The sequence below is a fragment of the Mustela nigripes genome, chromosome 2, assembly GCF_022355385.1.
Source record: "Mustela nigripes isolate SB6536 chromosome 2, MUSNIG.SB6536, whole genome shotgun sequence".
NCBI lineage: Eukaryota > Metazoa > Chordata > Mammalia > Carnivora > Mustelidae > Mustela > Mustela nigripes.
The window spans coordinates 106435378-106459579 of NC_081558.1; positions in this window are offsets into that span (position 1 = coordinate 106435378).

Sequence of the window (24202 nt, forward strand, 5' to 3'; positions counted from 1 at the left end):
GATATAAAATCAATGCACAGAAATCAGTTGCATTTCTCTACACCAACAGCAAGACAGAAGAAAGAGAAATTAAGGAGTCAATCCCATTTACAATTGCACCCAAAACCATAAGATACTTAGGAATAAACCTAACCAAAGAGGCACAGAATCTATACTCAGAAAACTATAAAGTACTCAGAAAGAAATTGAGGAATACACAAAGAAATGGGAAAATGTTCCATGCTCATGGATTGGAAAAATAAATATTGTGAAAATGTCTATGCTACCTAAAGCAATCTACACATTTAATGCAATTCCTATCAAAGTATCATCCATCTTTTTCAAAGAAATGGAACAAATAATCCTCAAATTTATATGGAATCAGAAAAGACCTCGAGTAGCCAGAGGAATATTGAAAAAGAAAGCCAAAGTTGGTGGCATCCAGACTTCAAGCTCTATTACAAAGCTATCATCATGAAGACAGCATGGTACTGGCACAAGAACAGACCCATAGATCAATGGAACAGAATAGAGAGCCCGGAAATAGACCCTCAGCTCTATGGTCAACTAATTTCAACAAAGCAGGAAAGAATGTCCAATGGAAAAAAGACAGCCTCTTCAATAATTGCTGTTGGGAAAATTGGACAGCCACATGCAGAAAAATGAAATTGGACTATTTCCTTATACCACACATGAAAATAGACTCAAAATGCATGAAGGACCTCAATGTGAGAAAGGAATCCATCAAAACCCTTGAGGAAAACACAGTCAGCAATCTCTTTGACCTCAGCTGCAGCAACATCTTCCTAGGAACTCTGCCAAAGGCAAGGGAAGCAAGGGCAAAAATGAACTATTGGAGTTTTATCAAGATCAAAAGCTTTTTCACAGCAAAGGAAACAGTTATCAAAATCAAAAGACAACTGACAGAATGGGAGAGGATATTTGCAAACGACATATCAGATAAAGGGCTAGTGTCCAAACTCTATAAAGAACTTAGCAAACTCAAACTCCAAAGTACAAATAATACAATCAAGAAATGGGCGGAAGACATGAACAGACATTTCTGCAAAGAAGACATCCAGATGGCCAACAGACACATGAAAAAGTGCTCCATATCACTCGGCATCAGGGAAATACAAATCAAAACCACAATGAGATATCACCTCACACCAGTCAGAATGGCTAAAATTAACAAGTCAGGAAATGACAGATGCTGGCGAGGATGTGGAGAAAGGGGAATCCTCCTACACTGTTGGTGGGAATGCAAGCTGGTGCAACCACTCTGGAAAACAACATGGAGGTTCCTCAAAATGTTGAAAATAGAACTACCCTATGACCCAGCAATTGCACTACTGGGTATTTACCCTAAAGGTACAAACGTAGTGATCCGAAGGGGCACGTGCGCCCAAATGTTTATAGCAGCAATTTCTAAAATAGACAAACTCTGGAAAGAACCTAGATGTCCATCAACAGATGAATGGATAAAGAAGATGTGATATATATACACGATGGAATTCTATGCAGCCATCAAAAGAAATGAAATCTTGCCATTTGCGATGACATGGATGGAACTAGAGGGTATCATGCTTAGTGAAATAAGTCAACCGGAGAAAGACAACTATCATATGATCTCCCTGATATGAGGAAGTGGAGATGCAACATGGAGGGTTAAGGGGGTAGGAGAAGAATAAATGAAACAAGATAGGATTAGGAGGGAGACAAACCATAAGTGACTCTTTATCTCACAAAACCAACTGAGGGTTGCTGTGGGGAGAAGGGTTGGGAGAAGGGGGTTGGGGTTATGGACATTGAGGAGGGTATGTGCTATGGTGAGTGCTGTGAAGTGTGTAAATTAAACCTGGCGATTCACAGACCTGTACCCCTGGGGATAAAAATATATTATATGTTTATAAAAAATAAAAAACATTTTAATTTCCTTGTCTTCTAATCCTAACATGTGTTGCTTCCAAATGGGTTTCTTGGGTTTCACTTGATAAAGTTCTTTATACATTATGGGTTGTTTATTTTTGCTCTCTTTAACCAGCATCCAGACTTTGGGAATGTCACCTTATTGAGCAGTAACAGTTTTGTATTTCTATAAATATTCTAGATATTGATCTGGGATGCTGTTAAATCACTTTAAAACTGACTGTCCTTTCAGGTCTTGCTTTGATAATATGAGGCATGTCCAAAATTAGGTTCAATCTAGGGCTAAATTTGCCCCAAATTGAGGCAAGACCTTCCTCAGCACTCTATCTAATTCTCAGTAATTTTGATTTTCTAGTAGGTGAGAAAAGAGCCTCTTCCTACCTTGAATGCTGGGCATCAATCCATCTAATCTTTAATATATATTTTTCCCCAGTCTGAGTAGTTTCCTCACACACATGTGCTAATACTCTGCCTAATATTTGATGGGAACCTTTTTCAGATCTCCAAGTTTCTCTCTATGTGAGGCATTCTCCTCTCTGGTACGCTGTCCCATAAACGAACAGCCTTGATCTCCCTGGACACTCTGCTCTCCCTGCCCAACTCAGGGGACCTGTTGGGCTCTGTCTCTTTCAGACAGTTATATTTTCCCTGTATCTTTAAGTGCAATTTTTTTTGTATTCAATATGTGTAACTTTCCCTATTGATAGTAATTCATATAATCAGTCCTTCTTACTACTATTTCTTTTTGTTTTAAATAGGAATTCCACATACCTTGAGGTTTGGATGTGTGGTATTTCAGTAACATACTAATACCAACATTTCATATGTGCTTTTGTTGGGTTACTATTAATTTTATTCATATAGTTACATCCATTTTTTAAGTTTGAAATTTAAGTGACTATGTGAATAGCATGCGAATAGCATGCATTTGGACTTTACCCTCATGGATCACTGGAGGCCTGTGATCCAGATTTGACTGATGATTCTTTTCCAAGTCTCTCCCTCTTCTGTTTTCTTCTCCCTCACCATTTCTCTTTCTCTAATTCCCTTTTTTTTTTAAATGTGATAACCTAGTACTTCCTTCTTTAATGCAAGTGTTACCCCTCATTCTGGGAGTTAAACAGGTAACTGAGTTGTAATAGCTCTTTAACCATTCTAGATATAAGTCCATTATTAGATCTAAGATTTGCAAATAATCTTTCCCTTTTCTGTGGACTTTCTACTTTTTTTGATGAGGTCATACAAAACACAGAAGTTTTCCATTTTGATGTAGCCAAATTTATCTTTTGTTTTTATTTATTTAATTATTATGTATCACTTGTACTTTTCGAATCATATCTAAGAAACCACTACCTGATCCAAGGTCACACAATATTTACTCTTGTGTTTCATTCTAAGAGTTTCAGCTTTATATTTGGGTCTACAACCCATTTTAAGTTACTTTTTGTACACAGTATGAGATAGGGGTCTCAATTACTTCTTTTCAAAGTGTATACCCAATTTTTCTATCACCATTTGTTGAAAAGGTTATTTCATCCAAAATTGAATTGTTGGAACCCTTGTCAAAAAACAATTGACCATAAAGTATAACTTTATTTCTGGATTTTAATTTATATTCCATTGGTCCATATGTCTGGCCTTTTGTCAGTATTCTACAGTCTTGATTACTGCAGCTTTGTAGTTAAGTTTTGAAATCAGGAAATGTGAGTCTTTAATGTTCTTTTTTAATATTGACAACTATTCTGGAACCTTTGCATTTCCTTATAAGGTGTGAGGTTAGTCTTTTCTCACTCCTTTCCTGAGAAGATCCTAATCATGCAAATGACCTTCAGGGCTCCCAAGAATATGGCAAAGGTTTTCAAAGCATGTTATGGACATCTCATTATTTAGCTTTTTTTTTTCTATTTTCAGTCAACCTCTTGTCAGCCCCAACTGGTAGTACCACCACAGGCAGCTGCAATGTTGAAAAACCGCCACTAATTGTTTGTGAAAAATGCCCTGGGAATAAGGCTATTCATACAGAGTGTGCTCTAACTGAGGTCAAATAAGGAGAAAATACCTGGAAACGAAGCTTTTCATGAGCTTCCAGGCAGGTCAAATAGTGACACTTCTCTGGGGATCTTCAAACCTGTTCTGTTCCTTCCAGCAGCTGCTAGGCTGCAGGTAATGCTGTTGGTTTTCAATGTTGCCATAGATATGGAGAAAGAGGATAGAATTAGGGCAAGTTAAAACCGAGGATGTGATCTATTCTGGAGAATGTTCCATGTGCACTAGAGAAGAATGTGTATTCTGTTGCTTTGGGATGAAATATTCTGAATATATCTGTGAAAACACCACAAAACTCAGTGTTATTACTGAGATACAGTTTTTTTTTTTTTAATTTTAATAATGCTTTTTAAAATGTTTTAAGGATTTGGTTAATTTCCGGAGTTCTGAAACAGTGATTTCAACAGATAGTGCCAGTGTTCTCATTGCTTTTATAAAGAAGCAGATTTTCTGAGGTCCTTAATCTGCCATTCTAGAGTACTTCTATGTCTGATATGATGTAAAATCCTAATTTCTGGGGCACTTGTGTGGCTCGGTATGTTGGGCGCCTAACTCTTAGTTTTAGCTCAAGTCAGGCTCTCAGGACTGTGAGATCAAGCCTCACGTCTCTCTCAGTACTGAGCACAGAGTTTGCTTGAGATTCCCCTGCTTTCACACTCTGCCCTCCCACTCATGCTCTCTCTTTCTCTCTCAGATAGATAATTAACTAAATCTTTTAAAAAGTAAAATTTCAGTTTATATATAGCCATGGCTATATCTAATCTAGATTTCCCATATGTTTTTTTCCTTTAGGGTCTATCTGCTAATTTTACATTTCTTCATTTTAGGATTTTCTTCAAGGTAGAGATTCAGTTGATTAGTTTCAAGGTAGAAGGGTTTTTATATTATTGTTTTTCTTATTTTTTAAAAAATTTATCTTTTAAACTAAAAGTCCATGTATTTTAGATGAAAAAGGTGTCTTCTTATATGAATTCCATACACAATATTGGACAAAAGGGTAAAAACACTTTTTTAAAATGATGGCAAGAATTTGGTAAAGTGAGATGATTTGAAGATCTGGAATAAAAAAATGTAGTTTTACACAGTCCCGGGTGGTAGTAAGAGAGGAAATCCATAACAAAGATGATGACATAACTCTCGGTCAGGAAAAAAGCCAACCCTTCTACTGAAAAGGAAAGAAATAATAGAAATAGCAATGGCAGCATTCCAGGAAGCCTAGGATTGAGGAGGCAAGTAGTTAAAGAAGTTTTTATTGGGCGCCTGGGTGGCTCAGTGGGTTAAGCCGCTGCCTTCGGCTCAGGTCATGATCTCAGAGTCCTGGGATCGAGTCCCGCATCGGGCTCTCTGCTCAGCAGAGAGCCTGCTTCCCTCTCTCTCTCTGGCTGCCTCTCCATCTACTTGTGATTTCTCTCTGTCAAATTAATAAATAAAATCTTTAAAAAAAAAGAAGTTTTTATCATAGATATATTTTCTCTGTGCATGGAATATAGAAAAGGTTGGCAGTGGTAGAATAAACTCTTTAAAAATATGGAGACACATTGAAAGAACAAATGTGGAGGGTGGAAGAAGAAACCTAAGGATTCAGAGAATGTTTCTTGACTCTGAGAATATAGTAAGAGGGGAGATCATAAATTTGTTATGCCAATTAATCATATTCACTTCTGTGTGATTTATTGTAACACTGGCATTCCACAAGCTAGGGTTCAAGTCATGTGAAAACACTTCCATTTCTACAAACACATCATGCTCTTTTATACCTTCATGGTTTGTTCCATGCCCTTCTCAGTTCTCCATAACATAGAGCATCTAGTCTTCATCTCTCATGTACTTTTCTCCAAGATATATCCATGCCTTATCTGATCATTAAGTTGGATAAAGAGCCACAGCCTTTATGCTAACTACCTCTCAGATCACCCTTCTTGCACAGAACACTACTCTGGTGGGGTCCACTCATAAGAATAGGTCTTTTCTGACTTGTAAGGAAAAAAAAAAAGTTTTTAGCTTCTTTCTAGAGCACTTCTTAGACTGTGAGTTTCTGGATAAATCAATTCATTTAGTAGGTTGGTAGTTAAGAAGCACATTTTCATATCAGAACCTAGCTCCATTCTCTAATAAATCTTAACCAGTTATGAAAGACAGGTTGATTCCCATCTTAGTCAATTGAAGATGCTGTAGTAAATTACTATAGAGTAATGGCTTATGGATAACAGAAATTTATTTCTCACAGTTCTAGAAGCCAGAAAGTCCAATATTAAGGTGCCAGAATATTCAGTGTCTGTTGATCACTTTCTGGATCACCGACATGCTTCTAGCTCTACCCTCACATGGAGGAAAGAACAAAGGAGCTCTGCAGGGCCTCTTTTATTAAGGGCAGAAATCCTATTCAGGAGGCCTCTACCCTAACGACCAATCTCCTTCCAAACGTTCCATCTCCAGATAGCAATACATTGGGCATTAGGACATCAACATATGAGTTTTGGGGATACAATCATTCAGCTCATAAAAATACCCTTTTGTTTACTTCAGTTTACACATTATCATCCTCAAATACTATGCTTCTTTAACAGAAATTTAGTACATTATCAGTCTTCTCTGTGAGCATATCTGTTGTTCTATACTAGACTTTGAGGACTTTGAATGCTTCAAACATGATTATCACTATGGAATACTTAGTACCTAACCAAGGAACCAAAACAGAGTAGACACACTGCAATTATTGATTGGAATGGAGGGCAATTTTCTTATAACAGTAGGAGGAAGACTATAGAGATTTCAGAGGCAGGCCTTTCACTTTCTTTCTTTCTTTTTTTTAATAAGTTATCTGAAAGAAACTGCTGAATAAAGCAATATATTGTGAAAATAAGCTTACAGTGAAAAGATTGGGACAGCACAACAATAGATATAGTTTTATTCCATGACTAAATAAAATGTGAACATTCAAAAAGCCTTTAAAAAGCATATATTCCATTAAAAAATGAAGACTATCTTTATATACTTCATAGATCTCTAGAATATATTATAAGTGGATAAATAAAGGTAGAGAAAATGTGTGTAATATGCTATTATTTATATAAAATTGGCAAATAAGCACATATGTAGGCATATATTTATATTAACAAGTTATTTAATAAAAAACTTGGCAAGTTAGCATGTATTCATTAATTTAATAAAAGTTATTTTTTTTTACCTACAAACTTTGGTGGTTTTATTTTTTCCTGTCAAGTGTACATGCCCTTTAAAAAGACACTTGAAAAGAAATCATCTTTTCTGATCACATTATTATCAACAAGAAATGTGTGATCTTCTCCTTGAAGAGTACAGGTGTTTGAATGTGAGATTTGACACTTAGGTTGCTAGGGTAACAGTCTGCTCCTTGGTAATGAAGAAGAAATCAGCACTAGAGTAAAAAGATGTGCAGATAGACCAGCTACAAAGTCCAGTTGAAAAAAATAGAGCCTGTTCTAATATGAATGAAACATAGGCAAATCAGGAAATGGTAATTCTCAGACTCATATTTTTTATTGTCTCTCTGCATTTGAGAGAGATTCTCCCATGGTACTTCCCCTATGTTCCTAATAGCTTTCTACTTCCTCCCTCACTCCTCAGATGAAACTTGCTCCTTCATTTGTTTAAAGTATTATTAATTCTTTACAGCTCACAAAGTGTAACATTTCCCACTAAAATTGTTCTCTTTCATTATAAACAGGGAAAAGAAATTTACCCTCATGCTGTCTCTCCCTCTCCCTATCAACCCAGGACTTTCCAAGCGACACTAAAATGATATCACTTAGGTGCTCTTTCTCCAACCCAGATATTTCATTTATTGGTCCCCCGATATTATAGCCTGAATATTACTATTCCAAAATCATCCTTTCTGAATTTGGAACATACATTTTGAAATCAAGAATATAATTTAAAGGAGCCACAGCCTTTAAAATAGAATTAAGAAATTAATCAACTAGTCCTAATATCCCACATTTACTAAAAAGACTTGTTTAAACAAGGAAAACCCAAACTTTAAAAATTCAGTTCAGTCTTTAAATTGAGACTGGAAGGTGAAGAAGTTGGATTAAAGGTTGCTCAGTGTAGTGATCACATCTGTTTTCTTGAATATTATATTTTTAGTCCTCTCACTCAAATTTTCATTCAGAAAATATGGACTTGGTATCATCTGAGATTTCTTCTTTTGCTATACCATTTTGTAAGTCATTTTGATAGTAACTTCTCCCTACATGATATTAAAATGTATTTTAAAACCAACTAATTTAGGTATGATATTAATCAAGAAATTTCTAATGGCCAATTAGCAAAATTTCAAAGTAGAAGTTGATGTTAGTTTAGAATTCAGAAACCCACTAATATGATAACAAAAATATAAAAAAGGAAATAAACCCATAAATGGGCTGAGATTAAGAAAGAAGGATACCAGAAATCCAATAACTCTTGGAAATTTTTAGAAGGTTTTAAAAACAATTGTTTTGAAAGGTGAAATGAAATTAATTAGTGAACAACAATGCCTTCTTCAATGTTAAATATAATTTGAGTTAAATTTCTCATTATCCATACTAGACAAAAAAAAAAAATGGCTTCAAAGCAAGTATGAGAGTGAATTTTTTAAATTTTTATTCATTTTTCAAATTTATTTTGAGCATTCCAGAATTCATTGTTTATGCACCACACCCAGTGCTCCATGCAATATGTGCCCACCACTATACCCACCACCAGGCTCACTCAACCTTCTACCCCACTTACCTCCAAAACCCTCAGTTAGTTCCTCAGAGTCCACAGTCTCTCATGGTTCATCTCCCCCCTCCAATTTCCCCCAAATCCCTTCTCTCTGTCTCCCCATGTCCTCTGTGTTATTCTTATGCTCTACAAATAAGCAAAAACACATGATAATTGACTCTCTCTGCTTGACTTATTTCACTCAGTATAATCTCTACCAGTCCTGTCCATGTTGATACAAAAGTTGGGTATTCATCCTTTCTGATGGAGGCTTAATACTCCTTAGTATATATGGACCACATCTTCTTTATCCATTCATCTGTTGAAGGGCATCTTGGTTCTTTCCACAGTTTGGTGACTGTGGCCTTTGCTGCTATGAACATTGGGGTACAGATAACCCTTCTTTTCACTACATCTGTATCTTTGGGATAAACAGCCAGTAGAGCAATTGCAGGGTCATAGGGTAGCTCTATTTTTAATTTCTTAAGGACTCTACCCACTTTTTTCCAAAGTGGCTGCACCAACTTGCATTCCCACCAACAGTATAAGAGGGTTCCCCTTTCTCCATGTACTCTCAATTGATGCAGAGAAAGCATTTGACAAGATACAGAATCTGTTCCTGATTAAAATGCTCCAAAGTATAAGGATAGAAGGAACATTCCTCAACTTCATAAAATCTATCTATGGAAAACCCAAAGTGAATATCATTCTCAATGGGGAAAAGCTGACAGCCTTCCCTTTCAGATCAGGAACACAACAAGGATGCCCACTCTCTCCATTCTTGTTCAACATAGTGTTAGAAGTCCTAGCAACAACAATCAGATGACAATGAGAAATAAAATGTATTCAAATTGGCAATGAAGAAGGCAAACTCTCTCTTCTCAGATGACATGAAACTTTATACAGAAAACCCAAAGGACTCCACCCCCAAAGTACTAGAACTCACGCAGCAATTCAGTAATGTGGCAGGATACAAAATCAATGTACAGAAATAAGTTGCTTTCTTATACACTAACAATGAAAACATAGAAAGGGAAATTAGAGAATCGATTTCTTTACTATAGAACCAAAAACCATTAGACACCTGGGAATAAACCTAACCAAAGAGGTAAAGGATCTGTACTCGAGGAACTATGAAACACTCATGAAAGAAATTGAAGACACAAAAAAGATGGAAGACCATTCCATGCTCATGGATCAGAAGAATAAACATTGCTAAAGTGTCTAAACTAGCTAGAACAATCTATACTTTCAATGTCATTCCAATCAAAATTCCATGGGCATTTTTCAAAGAGCTAGAGCAAACAATCCTAAAATTTGTATGGAACCAGAAGAGACCCTGAATTGCTAAGGAAATATTGAAAAAGAAAAACCAAACTGGCGGCATCACATTGCCTGATTTCAAGCTTTACTACAAAGCTGTGATCACCAAGACAGCATGGTACTGGCACAAAAACAGACATATATACCAGTGGAACAGAATAGAGAGCCCAGATATGGACCCTCAACATTATGGTCAAATAATCTCCAACAAAGCAAGAAAAAATATCCAATGGAGAAAAGACAGTTTCTTCAATAAATGGTTCTGGGAAAATTGGACACCTATGTGTAGAAGAATGAAACTCAACCATTCTCTTACACCATGCACAAAGATAAATTCAAAATGGATCAAAGACCTCAATGTGAGGCAGGGATCCATCAGAATCCTAGAGGAGATCATAGGCAGTAACCACTTTGACATCACCACAGCAATTTCTTTCAAGATATGTTTCCAAAGGCAAAGGAAACAAAAACAAAAATGAACTTTTGGGACTCCAGCAAGATCAAAAGCTTCTGCACAGCCGAGGAAACAGTCAATGAAACAAAGAGGCAACCCATGGAATGGGAGAAGGTATTTGCAAGTAACAATACAGACAAAGGGCTGATATCCAAGATCTATAAAGAACTCCTCAAACTCAACACACACAGAACAGAAAATCATGGACTGAAGACATGAACAGACACTTCTCCAATGAAGACATGCAAATGGCTAACAGACACATGAAAAAATGTTCATCATCATTAGCCATTAGGGAGAGAGTGAAATATTTTCAAATGCAATAGCTTAATAAAGCCTCTACACCTATTTAAAGATCATCTCCACCCTTCCCCCACCATGTTTCTATTATGAAACATTCAGGTAAAAATGCTCAATAACTATTGTACCTTTTAAAAATTATGTCTAGATTGTTGCATCTTTCTTGTTCAGTCTCCTTCCCTCTGCCTCTTCCTCTGTGATACACAATCCACACTGCAACAAGGGACACTTAAAATGGTTGAGAGATGATGTCATTAATATAACAGATCATGTTCAAATTCTCCAAAGTCTTCTCACTGTTTAGGAGTTAAAGCCTGGACTCCCTAACACAGACTACAAAGCCTACATGCTCTAAGCATCTAACCTTATCTTTTCCACTTAAGTCCTCTTCCTCCAGTTTCATGCATTGTGTAGTTTCACATCAGGTCATGCTTTGTCATGCCCCTGGGCCTTGATGCAGACAACTATTTTTGTCTGAAACATTTCCTGCATTTTCTACTTGTTCCCCCATTGAAGCTGGAGTGAAGTAGAATAGAATACAAAATTTTCACTTCTTCTAAAGGCCCTGTAGGAGCTAACTCCTGCCCAACTCTCCAGTCTCATCTCAACTTACTCTTCCTGCCCTCTAGTTCTAGCCACATCAACCCACTTCATACTCTTGTATGCACCAAGTTCTTTGTCACCTCCAGCTTTCCACATATGCATAGAAGTATGTTTCTTTTCTCCATTTTTCACCTACTTAACTTCTATATATTCTTCAAGACTCATTTCACATTTTGTCCTTGGGGAAAATCTCCTCAAATTCATTCCCATATTGGAACAGGGACTCTGTTCCATGTTAACAAAGCATTCTATACTTTTTCTGCATAGTGGTTATTACATTTTCTAATCATACATATCTATGTAATTTTTAAAAATTAATATTCATCATCTACCATAAAACCTAAAATCCGTGGAGGCATGTTAATTTTTCCTTGACAAGAAATCAAATCTTTTTTCTAGACACTCCAGTAGCTAGTAGAACATCTGAGATACCAGCCATTTGATAAACCCTGTTTAAATAAGTTGTTTTAATTACTTGCAAGTAAGGAAATTATTACCTGATGAGAAAAAGATTGCCATACTTTCTATTTTCTCATTACAAAAATATACAGTAGGCCAATATACTGCCAAAATTTGCACACTTTCTTTCACAAAGCTCACTGGCAAATGTAATGACTAATACGTGTAAACACCTAGATTGGTTCAGTTTCCAGCACATTATTGAAATTCACTTTTCATCACTTCTGAGTCATTTTCTCTCACACAGTGTAACATTTTCTCTCACACATATGTAATGTAACATAATAAAGTAGTCCCTCTTTTCATTGTAATTGGATATAAAGGGCTGTTGGTAAAGGATTTAGGAAGGAATAATTTAAAACATTCACTTCTTTTACAATATTTTTTCTCCAAAAAGCTGAAGTCATATTCAGAAAGTGATGAACATCAGAATTTTGGTTTTCAGAATCAGAGAACAATTTCAGCAAACAATTTTTGTATGAATGTCAATTTCCACTATTTTTAAAGATGATCTAATCCACCAGTTTATTGTTTACATTTAATTTTTCTCTACTGAAGGCATGTGATAAAGACTGCACAGAGCTTCAGGGTTTCATTAATGTGAATACATGTTTCTCTCTGATTTTCTTGGGAAACTGTATAATTGAATGTGTATGCTATAAACACATTCTCTACATTAAATGCAGACAATTATTTTATTTTCATAGAGATAATAGCTCTCCCTAATATCAGTACTGTTTAAGAGTATATCTTTTCATTGGGCAACTGGGTGGCTCATGGGGTTAAAGCCTCTGCCTTCGGCTCAGGTCATGATCCCAGTGTCCTGGGATTGAGCCCTGCGTCAGGCTCTCTGCCTGGGGAGCCTGCTTCCTCCTCTCTCTCTGCCCGCCTCTCTGCCTGCTTGTGATCTCTCTCTGTCAAATAAATAAATAAATAAATCTTAAAAAAAAAAAGAGTATATCTTTTCAGATTCATACAACAAAATCTTAATATTAATGTAAGTCTTTAAAGTATTTTGACACTCATCCTTTTGGATCTCTGATTTTTTTGGATCAAAGATTGTGGGACAGGATACATATTTCTATTTCTATTTGACATATGACAAATTGAATACCCAGAGAGACTGATCAGCAAAAGATTGTTTTGCAGTACTGAATGTAAGGTTGAAAGGTAAAGTTCTATTTTCTGCTCCATGATATATGTTCCAAATTGTATTACAAATTATAAATATGTACATATATAAATCCCCTTCTTTAATAAAGGTGGGTGTTTTTTAAAAATCTCGTTTTCTTCTGAAATATAGGAGGAAAATGGTGGTTTTGTGGTAGAAGTATTTTCTTTTTGTAGCTTTTACAAAACTAAATATTTATTTTTCCTTCCACTTATATGTAGGCTGCGGTTCATCTGTGGCTTTGCTCACTCTGCAGATATGCTTCATCTCTGCCCTTTAAGTTGTCTTATTTTGGGTTCCAGGCTGATGGTGTTTCTCCATGCAGGCCATGTACAACCATGTGCTAGTGGATCAAAGAACAAAAGGGCTGGCAGGAGCTTGGGATACTTCTAAGAGCTTCTGTTTATCTGTAGAGTACATCATATTTGCTGTATGGCCAAAGCAACTACATGGATAAAGCTATGTCACTGTACTATTGCTGTAAACTCCTCCCATAAGAAGTATTGGAAATTAACACAATTGGTAAACTTGTAATATTGTCTTCCAGAGAAGTAAATGATTGAGAAAAATAATGTGATCTATCAAAGACCTCTCTTGATCACAATATTTTCTTTTCTTTTTTTTTCTGAGAGATAAAATATTCTATTTATCCACCCCCCCCCCTAAAAATACCCTAAAATTTCATCTTATTATACTCTTAGCCTTGAAGTCTAGGGTCTCATTGTGGTCTTTACATCAGATCTAGATATAGCTCCTTTTGGTCCAGAGACCTATGAATTAAAAAAAAAAAATTCCTCTCTCCAATACACTAATGTACACCACATTTTGTCATAGAAGAAGGAAAATATCCACAAATCTTTGCCTTATGAAAATTCTTAAATTCCACTGAGCAAATATTACTAAATCCCTTACACTGAAGGTTGGTAATATGCTTTGACTGGACTCATGTTCTATTTTGCTAACAGACCACAGTTCATTATTCTCCATGAGTCCTTATTCTGCCTTCTGAGAGTTTCTTTATTTTCCATTATCTTCCCTCTCCAAATCAGAAGAAAGTAATGAAAAATATGACTTCCTTAGAAATTGAGTGGTTTTATAATTTTTGGTTTATTGGCAGATGCATGAATAAAACACACACACACACACACAGGAATATTACTCAGCCATCATAATGATATTTTGCCCTTTGTGACAACATGGATAGAACTAGGAGGTATTATGCTAAATGAAATAAGTCAGCGAGAGAAAGACAAATATCATATGATTTCACTCATAGGTGGAACTAAAGAAACAAAACAGATGTACATGGGAAAGGGAAGAAAAAATAAAATAAGATGAAAATAGAGAGGCAAACCATAAGAGATGCTGAACTCTAGAAAACAAACTGAGAGTTGCTGGAGGGAAAGTGGGTGGGGGAATGGGTAATTGGCTAATAGGCATTAAGGAGGGCACTTGGTAGGCACTGGGTGTTATATGCAAGTGATGAATCACTAAATTCTATCCCTGAAACTAATAATACAGTATATGTCAACTAAATTAAATTTAAATATCTTTTTAAAAAATTGAGTTTTCTCAGTATACTGTATGCCTATAGATATTTTGAAATCCAATTTCATATCAGAAACAGTCACAATATTTTTTAATACAGGCTTGATTTCAGTCAAACACTTATGCTACTATCCACATCCACAGTACTTTTCAAATACTGCATCTCCCTACCCCAAAATGTTCTTTGGGAGAACACTGTTAAGCTCCTCTTCCTGAGTGATTATATCTAACTAAAAATATGTAAAAAGGGGTCAATACTAATCATAGAGATATATTAAAGGGAATCATGGTTGTATCCTTGCTTTGATTTATGCCTTGAAATGGGGTTTGATTATTTGAACAACTTGTTCTTTTACCTATCGGACATGAGTAGGAGTTGTAAATCTTAGCCTGGCAAGATAAAGAATTTCTGGATTCTCTCTTTTTCCTTATATCCCTGCTTCCAAATGGGCCAATTCTTTTGTAAGCAAATGTAGTTGTACTTGTGTTGTTTTACTTGCCTAATGCAGCTAATAAATACAATTTGTAGTAAAATTTTGTATCATTTTAATATACTAAAATCCACAAATTTATTGGTTATACTATTCGCCTTTCAAGTTCTCAATACCTTGCAATACCGAAGGTATTGAGAACTTCAATATATATATTGAATATACCTTCAGTGCCAAATGTTTACCACTGCTGATATCTACTGAGATTTTTTTCCACTCTCCAGAAAAAGTTCCATCGCTGGCCCACTACACATTTCTAATGATATAGTTTGGGGTATTTAATTAGGGCAGTACCTATTTCTAGTACCGCTTTATTTGTATACCACTCAGCTTGCTGTTTTACAAAGAACACCAAAACCTCAGTGGTTTACAATTATAAACTTCCTTATTTATATTACATGTAGATTGACTCTGGCTGCTATGGCTTTGCTTGTCTTGGTTCTGTTTGAATTTTCCTCCCATGAAACAGGCTGTAGAAACAGCTTTTGTCTAGAAGAACAGGACCTCCTTTGGAGTTGAGTAGTTTTTCAACCCATTATATGTCTTATTTTAAAAACCAATTATTGTTTCACATTACAAATAGTCCCTATATATCCATTCTCATGGCAGAGGAAAAAAGGCAAGAAGTATTATGGTATTTTAAACAGAAATGAATGTTTTAGTATGTGAGTTAGAATATCAGATTTTTTTTTCTTTTTCTTTTTCTATTTCTTTTTTTTTTTTTTTTATAATGTGCAATAACAAAGTCCTTATGGTATTACTCTGAGTACTCTACTATAGAGGGGCTCTGGAATAGTGACTGTGAGCTTTGTTTTGCTGCTATTCATCAACTCTTAGATGTGTTAGAGCTAGCAGACCCCAGAAGATAAGTAGGTAATCTTATTATTATACAAATGGCAACACTGAAGGGTAAAGAGGGCCCTTCAAAGGATAATACAAGTGGATGTCTAAACAAGGGACAGACTAGCTCCTCTCACTCTTAGTGCAGTTTTGCCCCCTACCTTATGCTTCTTTCTCCTGAGGAACCAGGAATTCATTTAATTTGTTTTGTTTTGATGTTGTAATTATTTTGTAATTTTGTAATTATTGCTGTTTGTTGTTACTAATGTATATAATGAAGGATTATATCTTCCTCACCTTTTTTTTCAGTCTCATATTCATATACTATCAGCTTGGGCTAAATTACATAGTATGTCTATATCAGTTATTTTATGAGGAATTATGTTGTATTAACAAACGACTCTGAAATTTTAGGTTTAAAGCAAAAGACTTATTGCTCCCTCATAGTCATGTGCATTTTAGGGTGTGGTGTAATTATCCCATGACAGTAAGGAAGTTGGCAGAGCCATGCAATAGCTCTAATTTTTTTATTGCAAAGTTATCCAAATAACTTTGCCTAAGTATCATTGGCTAGGGCTGTTGTTGATGAGATTGATAAAATAGTCTTTCCATAAATGAAGTTTCAGAGTAGAAGGAAGGGCAGGGAATATTTTGACTGTGGTTCAATTTACATGCATGTACAATATCTCAGAGAAAACTAATTTATCTTTCTTTATTGCTTGATTTAGATTTTAAAGGATAGATTTTAAAGGATGTTTGATTGAAAAGGAGCTGAAAATATGTGGAAAATGGAGCTTGTTGGCTTTATCACAAGATGTATACCAGGATTCTGCTTCCAACATAGAGGAGCAAGCTCCTAATAAACCAATCTTCCCACAAATAAGAGCTATTGATTCCCAAAAGCAACTACTGAAGGCCCTGGAGATGGAAGCTAAGCAAACATCCTTGGAAGGGGAATTGAAACCTGGAGCATGCAAGAAGGATGTACATTCTCTTTTTAGCTGTTCTGCACAAAAAGAAATCACAGCAGCAGTACTGGCCATAGGGTAGGTATAACTCTGATAAAACAAAACAAAACAAAAAAACAAAAACCTCACCCTTTTTTAAGCAGAGGAATCAGGTAGAGAATGAAGGGCCTCCTGAAAGGAAAAATCCAGAGAAGAATACAGAAAACCTGAATCACTAACACTTGAAGTATGCATGCATGGGCAAGCTGAAAGCAAGTAGGAGCTAAAAGAACTGAAGTACAGACTGAGATACTACAGCTGTGTAGTCTTTAGTTTGAAATTAAGTTAATTTTCTTCTAAACAAAAGCACCAACAGTTTTTAAAGCACTATAACAAAATGAAGAATTTACACAAGATAATATTCATAATGCTCCAAATCCCACCCAAAATCATTTCATATTCAGAGAGCCAGAAACAATGACCCATCTTGAAAGAAAACGAAAATCAACAGATGCCAAACCGAAGATGACCAGATTTTAGAATTATCAAATAAAAACTTTAAATGCAGTTATTATAACTATGCTCAGTGAGATAAAAAATAAAATTTACACTTGCGAGATATAAAAGATAGGAATTCTCAGCATAGACACAGAAAACATAACAGAATAAAAAAATGAAAATACCAGAAATACAGATTTCTTGAATTCCTTGGATTAAGTGGCCAGGAGGACAAAAGAATCTATGTGAGCCTGAATATAGATTGACAGAAATCATACAGTTTGAAGAAGAGAGAATAAAAGTTGTGAAAAAATACAACCTGGCCCTCAGAGAGCTATGGGTAATTTCAAAAGGAGTCACAGAAAAAAAAAAAAAAAAAAAAAAAAAAGGAGCAAGTTTGAAGCATAAAGTTTTTTAAAAAATAGTGACCTTGAATTTTCCCCAAATGTAAAAGACATACCTTTACAGATTCCAGAAGATCAGCAACCCCCCCAAGAAGACAAATTTGAAAATAATCATACTTAGGCACATCATCATAGTCAAATATATGGAGAAAATTTCAAAAATACCCACAAAATAAGAACTTTACATATAGGGGAATGATAATCCAAATTATTGTGGATATGAGATTGCAACCACAAAGGAGAGACAATGAGGAAAAACATATTTAAAGTGTAGAAAAAAAAAACCTAGTGGTTAACCCATTATTCTATATTGAGTAAAACTAGAATGGAGTTTTGTTTTGTTTTTAAAGAACATTTTCGGATACAGCAAAAACTACAGAAAACGCAAAGAAAATTCTTCAGGGTCAAGGAGAATTGATATCAGAAGGAAACTTAGATCTTTGGGAATGAATAAAATTTAAATGAATAAAGATGAAAAAATAGTAAATGTATAAATTTATAAATAACAGTTCTCTCAATTTCCTTAATACACAAGGTTAGTGTAGACTATTAAATTAATTTTACATACTTGCAGTAAACCCATGGAAAATGAAATTTTAAAAATTCATTTGCATTCACCCCAAACAATACATTTCTTAAATTAAAACTTAACAAAATATGTGCACGACCTTTACACTGTGAACTACAAAAAAATGAGAGAAATTAACAAAAATTTAAATAAATGGATTTACACATTTATAAATTGGAAGATATTTTTATGTAAAATCTCTCCAAAGTGACCTATAAGTTCAGTAAAATTTCAATAAAAAGTCCAGAAATTGTTTTATAGAAATTTACAAGTGGATTTTAAAATGTATATAGAAATGCAAATGACCAAGAATGGAGAAAGCAATGTTAGTCAAAAGAAAACCTGGAAGACCTACACTCTAAAATCTTAGAAATTACAATAACACTAAGAATCAAAACAACACAGTATTGGCCTAAGGATAGATATATAAATCAATAGAACAGATTAGAGTATACAGGAAGAGACCCAGTGACAAACCAATTTAATGGTGGGAAAATCTATTTTCCAGAAATGGCACTGAAGAGATTGATATTAGTTTGAAAAAAAATTTCAAATAATTTCAACCTTACCTTACACAAACTGAATCCAATTTAGGATTATAGACCTAAATATATAACTAAATACAACTGCTAAAAACTATAAAACACCTGTAATAAACAAAACAAACCATAGTCTTGAAGATTTAAAGGTAGAACATGTATGACATAATTATAGAGGAAATATATATATATATATGAGAATATATATATTAGCAAAGAATATATAATATATATAAAGAATATTATATATATATGAAATATATACCTGAAAGAACTGTCATCTAGATAGTATAAACAACTCTTACAATTCAGTAGAAGACAATCCATTCATACAATGTTCAAAAGATCTGAAAGGGCAATTTACAAAAGAAGATATATTACAAGACAATACATAAAAAGATACTCAACATCATTAGAAAAATCAGAAAAATGCAAATTAAACATAAAAAGGGGTGCCTAAGTGGTTCATTGGGTTAAGCCTCTGCCTTCAGCTCAGGGTCCTGGGATTGAGCCCCACATTGCATCGGGCTCTCTGCTCAGTAGGGAGCCTGCTTTCCCCTCTTTCTCTGCCTGCTGCTCTGCCTACTTGTGATATCTCTCTGTCATATAAATGAATAAAATCTTAAAACACACACACACACACACACACACACACACACACACAAAATGAGCTACCACTTACCAGCAATTAAAAGGTGGAGGAGGGACAGTAAAGTGTTGTCCAGACTGAGAAGGAACTTTGAGACTGAAAAATGTAGCAAGTCACTCTATGCCATTTACAGAATTTTGTTCAGATAACTTACTGACAACAGGATCAAGCCGGCAATGACCCAGGTGCTATGCAGCCATTCTCTGCCCCCATTTGGATCTTAATCCACAGCTTTCATTGAGTGAACAGCATTATGGTGAGATCACAATGCACCAAAGGATCAGAAGATCTTTTACTAGTTACCTAAAGTGGCACCATCTGTGTGACAATCATCTCTGGTAGTTCTCAAAGTGGTGCCTTCTGTGAGCCACTTTAGAGAAGATCAGAACAAGCCTCCCTGCATTCTGAGTCAGGGCAAACATTAACCTTCATGTGGTCTGGAACATACAGCCCAGGGGGAGGTCATTGTGTGGGCATGAACACAATGGAAGGGCAAAGATGGAGTCAGTGTTATCAGGACTCCTACACCACCCATAAAAATAGCTAAAATTAAAAAGAATGACAATACCAACTGTTGGCTAAGATGTGGAACAACTGACAGTCTCATAAATTTCTGATAGAAATGTAAAATGATGCAACTGACAAAAACAGTTTATCAGCTTCTTATAAAGTTAATAATATACTGGCCATATGACTCAACCATTTCACTCCCAGATATTTGCATAAGGCAATAAAATCAGATGTCCAAGCACACAAGTATTCATAATATCTTCATTTGCAATACCCTAAAATTGAAATAACCCAAATATTCACCATTAGATGAATCAATAAAGTATAAATTAACTGTTATCCATTCAAAGTATAAATCAACTGTTATCCATTTATATATCCAATATAAATTAACTGTTTGTTCCTTCCTATCATTAAGCATTACTCCATTACTCCATGGAGTAATGGGGAAAGAGCAATGAATTACTCCATGGAGTAATACTTAATGATAGGAAGGAACAAACTACTGATAAATACAACGATGTGAACAAATCCCCAAATAATTTTGCAGAAACATGTCAGACACAAAAGATGACAGTATGATATGATTCCCTATATAAAAATTCAAACTAATTCGTGGGGACAAAAATCAGGTAAGCAGCCGCTTGTAGCTGAGGGTTAGGGGAAGTACTTACTGCAAAAGTACAGGAAAGATCTTTTGGGGATAATGAAAATGTTATGTATCTTGATGAGAATGGTAGTTTTATGAGTGCATATAGGTGTCAATACCCATTGATATGCATTTTAAATGAATATAGTTTCTTGTATAAACTTTTTTCTTAAGAAAGCCAATATGAAAAATATATTTATACCATTAATTTTTGCTTTGTTTTGCTACCATAAAGCCCAAGAGTAATAATTTCTGTTCCTGGTAATGGCAGCCTAGATTTTTAAATATCAACAGTTCTTCCATATAGTTAGAAAACATGAAAACGATATTTAAAAGGATCTACTTGAAGGTATCACTAATATCTTTTGAGTTATTAGATTTGCAGTTCCAACATATCATAAAGGAGAAAAGCCCAGAAAGGGTGGACACAGCATTCAGCACACTGAGTTTTTTTCTTATGGAATGTGTTGATTTACAAGCTATTCCTGGAGGTTGAGCCAGTCCAGTGGGACTATCCCTCTTTGGGGGAGGGCAGGGGAAGGAACCACCAGATAGGTCTCTGGTAACCACTCTTGTTTTGCTTATTTTGCAGGACAATTTCCATGTAGAGAGATGGCAAAAATGACAGTTTTGAGGAAGAAGCAATAATTCTACTTGGAGGGAAAATCACATATAATAGGTGATATTGATGCTAAGCTTTGAAGATGAGTTGTATTTTTTGCACTGGAGTTATAGAGATGATATCTCTACACAGAATGCATAATAAATAAGGCTTTCATGTGGCTTCTCAGAGAGCTTCCTTCTTTCAGCACACAGCAGGAGGACAGACAACAAGGAGGTTTAGGAAGTGACTGAGAGGAGGTTCTACCCTTTTCTCGGAAGAGATAATGAATCTCTGCTTACTCAGTTTCTTTACCATAGATAATCTACACTCTTCCAGAAGCAGAGTAAGTCTTACAGACTGCCATTTTCAATGCATAATAACGAATCAGTATGTAATTTTAAACACCAAGAGATTGAGCACCCCTTTTTGAGACACTCTTTCTTCTTAATATCTATTATGTATTGGTTTGATACAATTTCAAATTATTTTTGTCGTAAGTGAAGTTATTTTAATCCACTGTTTATGACAAAGATTAAAAGGTTGTTTTGTCTGATGAGGAGAAAGATGGCAGAGGAGTACAAACCCTAAATATCATCAGGTCCCAGGAATTCAGCTAGGTAATTATCAAACCATTCTGAATACCTACCTACTCAACAGGAGATCAAAGAAAAGAAGAGCAGCAATTCTAGGAACAAAAGGTGACCAATTCCTGGAAGGTAGGACATGCAGAAAAGTGAATCCAAGGTGATATATGGGAAGATAGATTGGGTGGGAAGGGGCTGACTCCAGGCAAGTGGAGAGCAGCAGAGCACAAAATTAGAAACTTTATAAGTCTGCTTCTCTGAGGGTCGTCACTCCAGAGGCTAAGCAGGAGCTGGAACCCTCATTCCAGCAGGGGTGTCTGAGTGTGGCAGAGTTCCTAGGTATCAGAGCAGGGAAGCCAGCTGCAGAGATGGAGCCAAGGAGTTGGTTGTCAGCAGGGGGGGTTACCTTAAGCCATGATCCAAGGAACAGCTGGACTACTGCTTTTCAAGCAGGGACTCCACAAGTGGCAGATCAATGAAGATCTCCTTCCTCCACCTCCAGGAGGAGCAGCATGGCAGCATGCTGCAGGAATCTGCTGGGTTTGGAAACTCCAAATGGGGCCATGCACCAGAGATAGAAATATGGTCACAGGACAGGTGAGCATGGAGTGTGGCCAGACACCAAGGAGATAACAGTGATTGACTGCTTTTCTCTGAGGGCTCACTGAGGAGTGGGGCCCTGAGCTGTTGGCTCCTCTGAGCTGGAGATTGGGAGGCCAACATTTTCATTCTTGTCCTCCAAATTTGTATGTAAAGCATTCCGGGAACAAAATCTCCTGAGACCAAAACCAAACAGATTAGTTAGCTTGGCCCCTAGCAAGGGTAATGCAATTACATCTTGGGCAAAGACATTTGAGAATCTCTACAATAGGCCCTTCCCCCAGAAGATCAGCAAGAAAATCCAGCCAAGACAAAGTTCACTGATCAATAAGAACTGCAGAACTCCATAAATAGGGAAATGCAACACATAGAATTCATTGCTCTTTTCCCCATGACTCTTTAGACTTCCAAAGTTAAATTTTTTTTAATTTTATTTTCCCCTTATTCTGTGTTTTTAACATTTACTCTTTCCTCTTTTAATGTTTTAAAACTATTTTATTTTTACAATACCATTTTTTTTTTAAATCTTTTTAGGGGCAACTGGGTGGCTCAGTGGGTTAAGCCTCTGCCTTTGGCTCAGGTCATGATCCCAGGGTCCTGGGATTGAGACCCACATTGGGCTCTCTGCTCAGCAAAGATCCTGCTTCCCCCTCTCTCTCTGCCTGCCTCTTTATCCACTTGTGCTCTATAAATAAATAAATTTTTTTAAAAAATTAAAAAAAGAAAAAATCTTTTAAAATTTTCATTATTATAGTCATATTTTATCCTTTCATTGTATTTAACATTTTTGGTATATGTATATACATATATATATATATATATATATATAAATATATATATATATATTTTTTTTTAATTTGAGATAGAGTTTCTTCTAATAGATCAAAATACACCTTAAGTCTAGTTCATGGCTTTGTTCTAGTTTCCAGACTGGTCAAATTCTTTCCTCTTTTTTTTTTTTTTTTTTTCCTTTCTCAACCAACTTCCGTCTTATCAATTTCTTCTTTACAATCTTTTTAAACTTTCATCTTTACAGTCATATTCCTTCCCTTCATTGTGTTTACCCTTATTTATTTATTTATTTATTTTTTGTATATGTGTGTGTGTGTGTGTGTGTGTGTGTTTCTTTCTTTAAAGTTTTGGGAGTCAGTTTCTCATAACAGACCAAAATACATCTAAAATCAAACATGTGGCTCTGTTCTCTTCACCAGTCTAATATATTTTTTTTTCTCCTTTCATCCCCCCCCCAGTTTCAGGGCTCTTCCTATTTGGTTAGTGTATATTTGTCTGGGGTTATAGCTACACTTTTAGTATTTTTTTTATCTCATTCATCTATTCCTATCTGGATAAAATGACAAGGTGTAAAAACTCACCTAAAAAAAAAAAAAAAAAAGGAACAAGAGGGAGTACCAATGACTAGAGACCTAATCAATATGAACATTAGTAAGATATCAGAACTAGAGTTCAGAATGACAATTATTAAGATGCTAGTTGGGCTTGAAAAAAAGCATGGAAGTTATTAGAAAATTCCTTTCTGGAGAAATAAAAGAACTAAAATCTAACCAAGTTGAAGTCAAAAAAGCTATTAATAAGGTACAATAAAAAATGGAGGCTCTTACTTCTAGGATAAATGAGGCAGAAGAGAGAATTAGTGATATAGAAGACCAAATGATAAACTGAGAAAAACAAGAGATAAACAACTACTGGACCACAAGGGGAGAATTTGAGAGATAAGTGATACCATAAGATGAAACAATATTAGAATAATTGGTATCCCAGAAT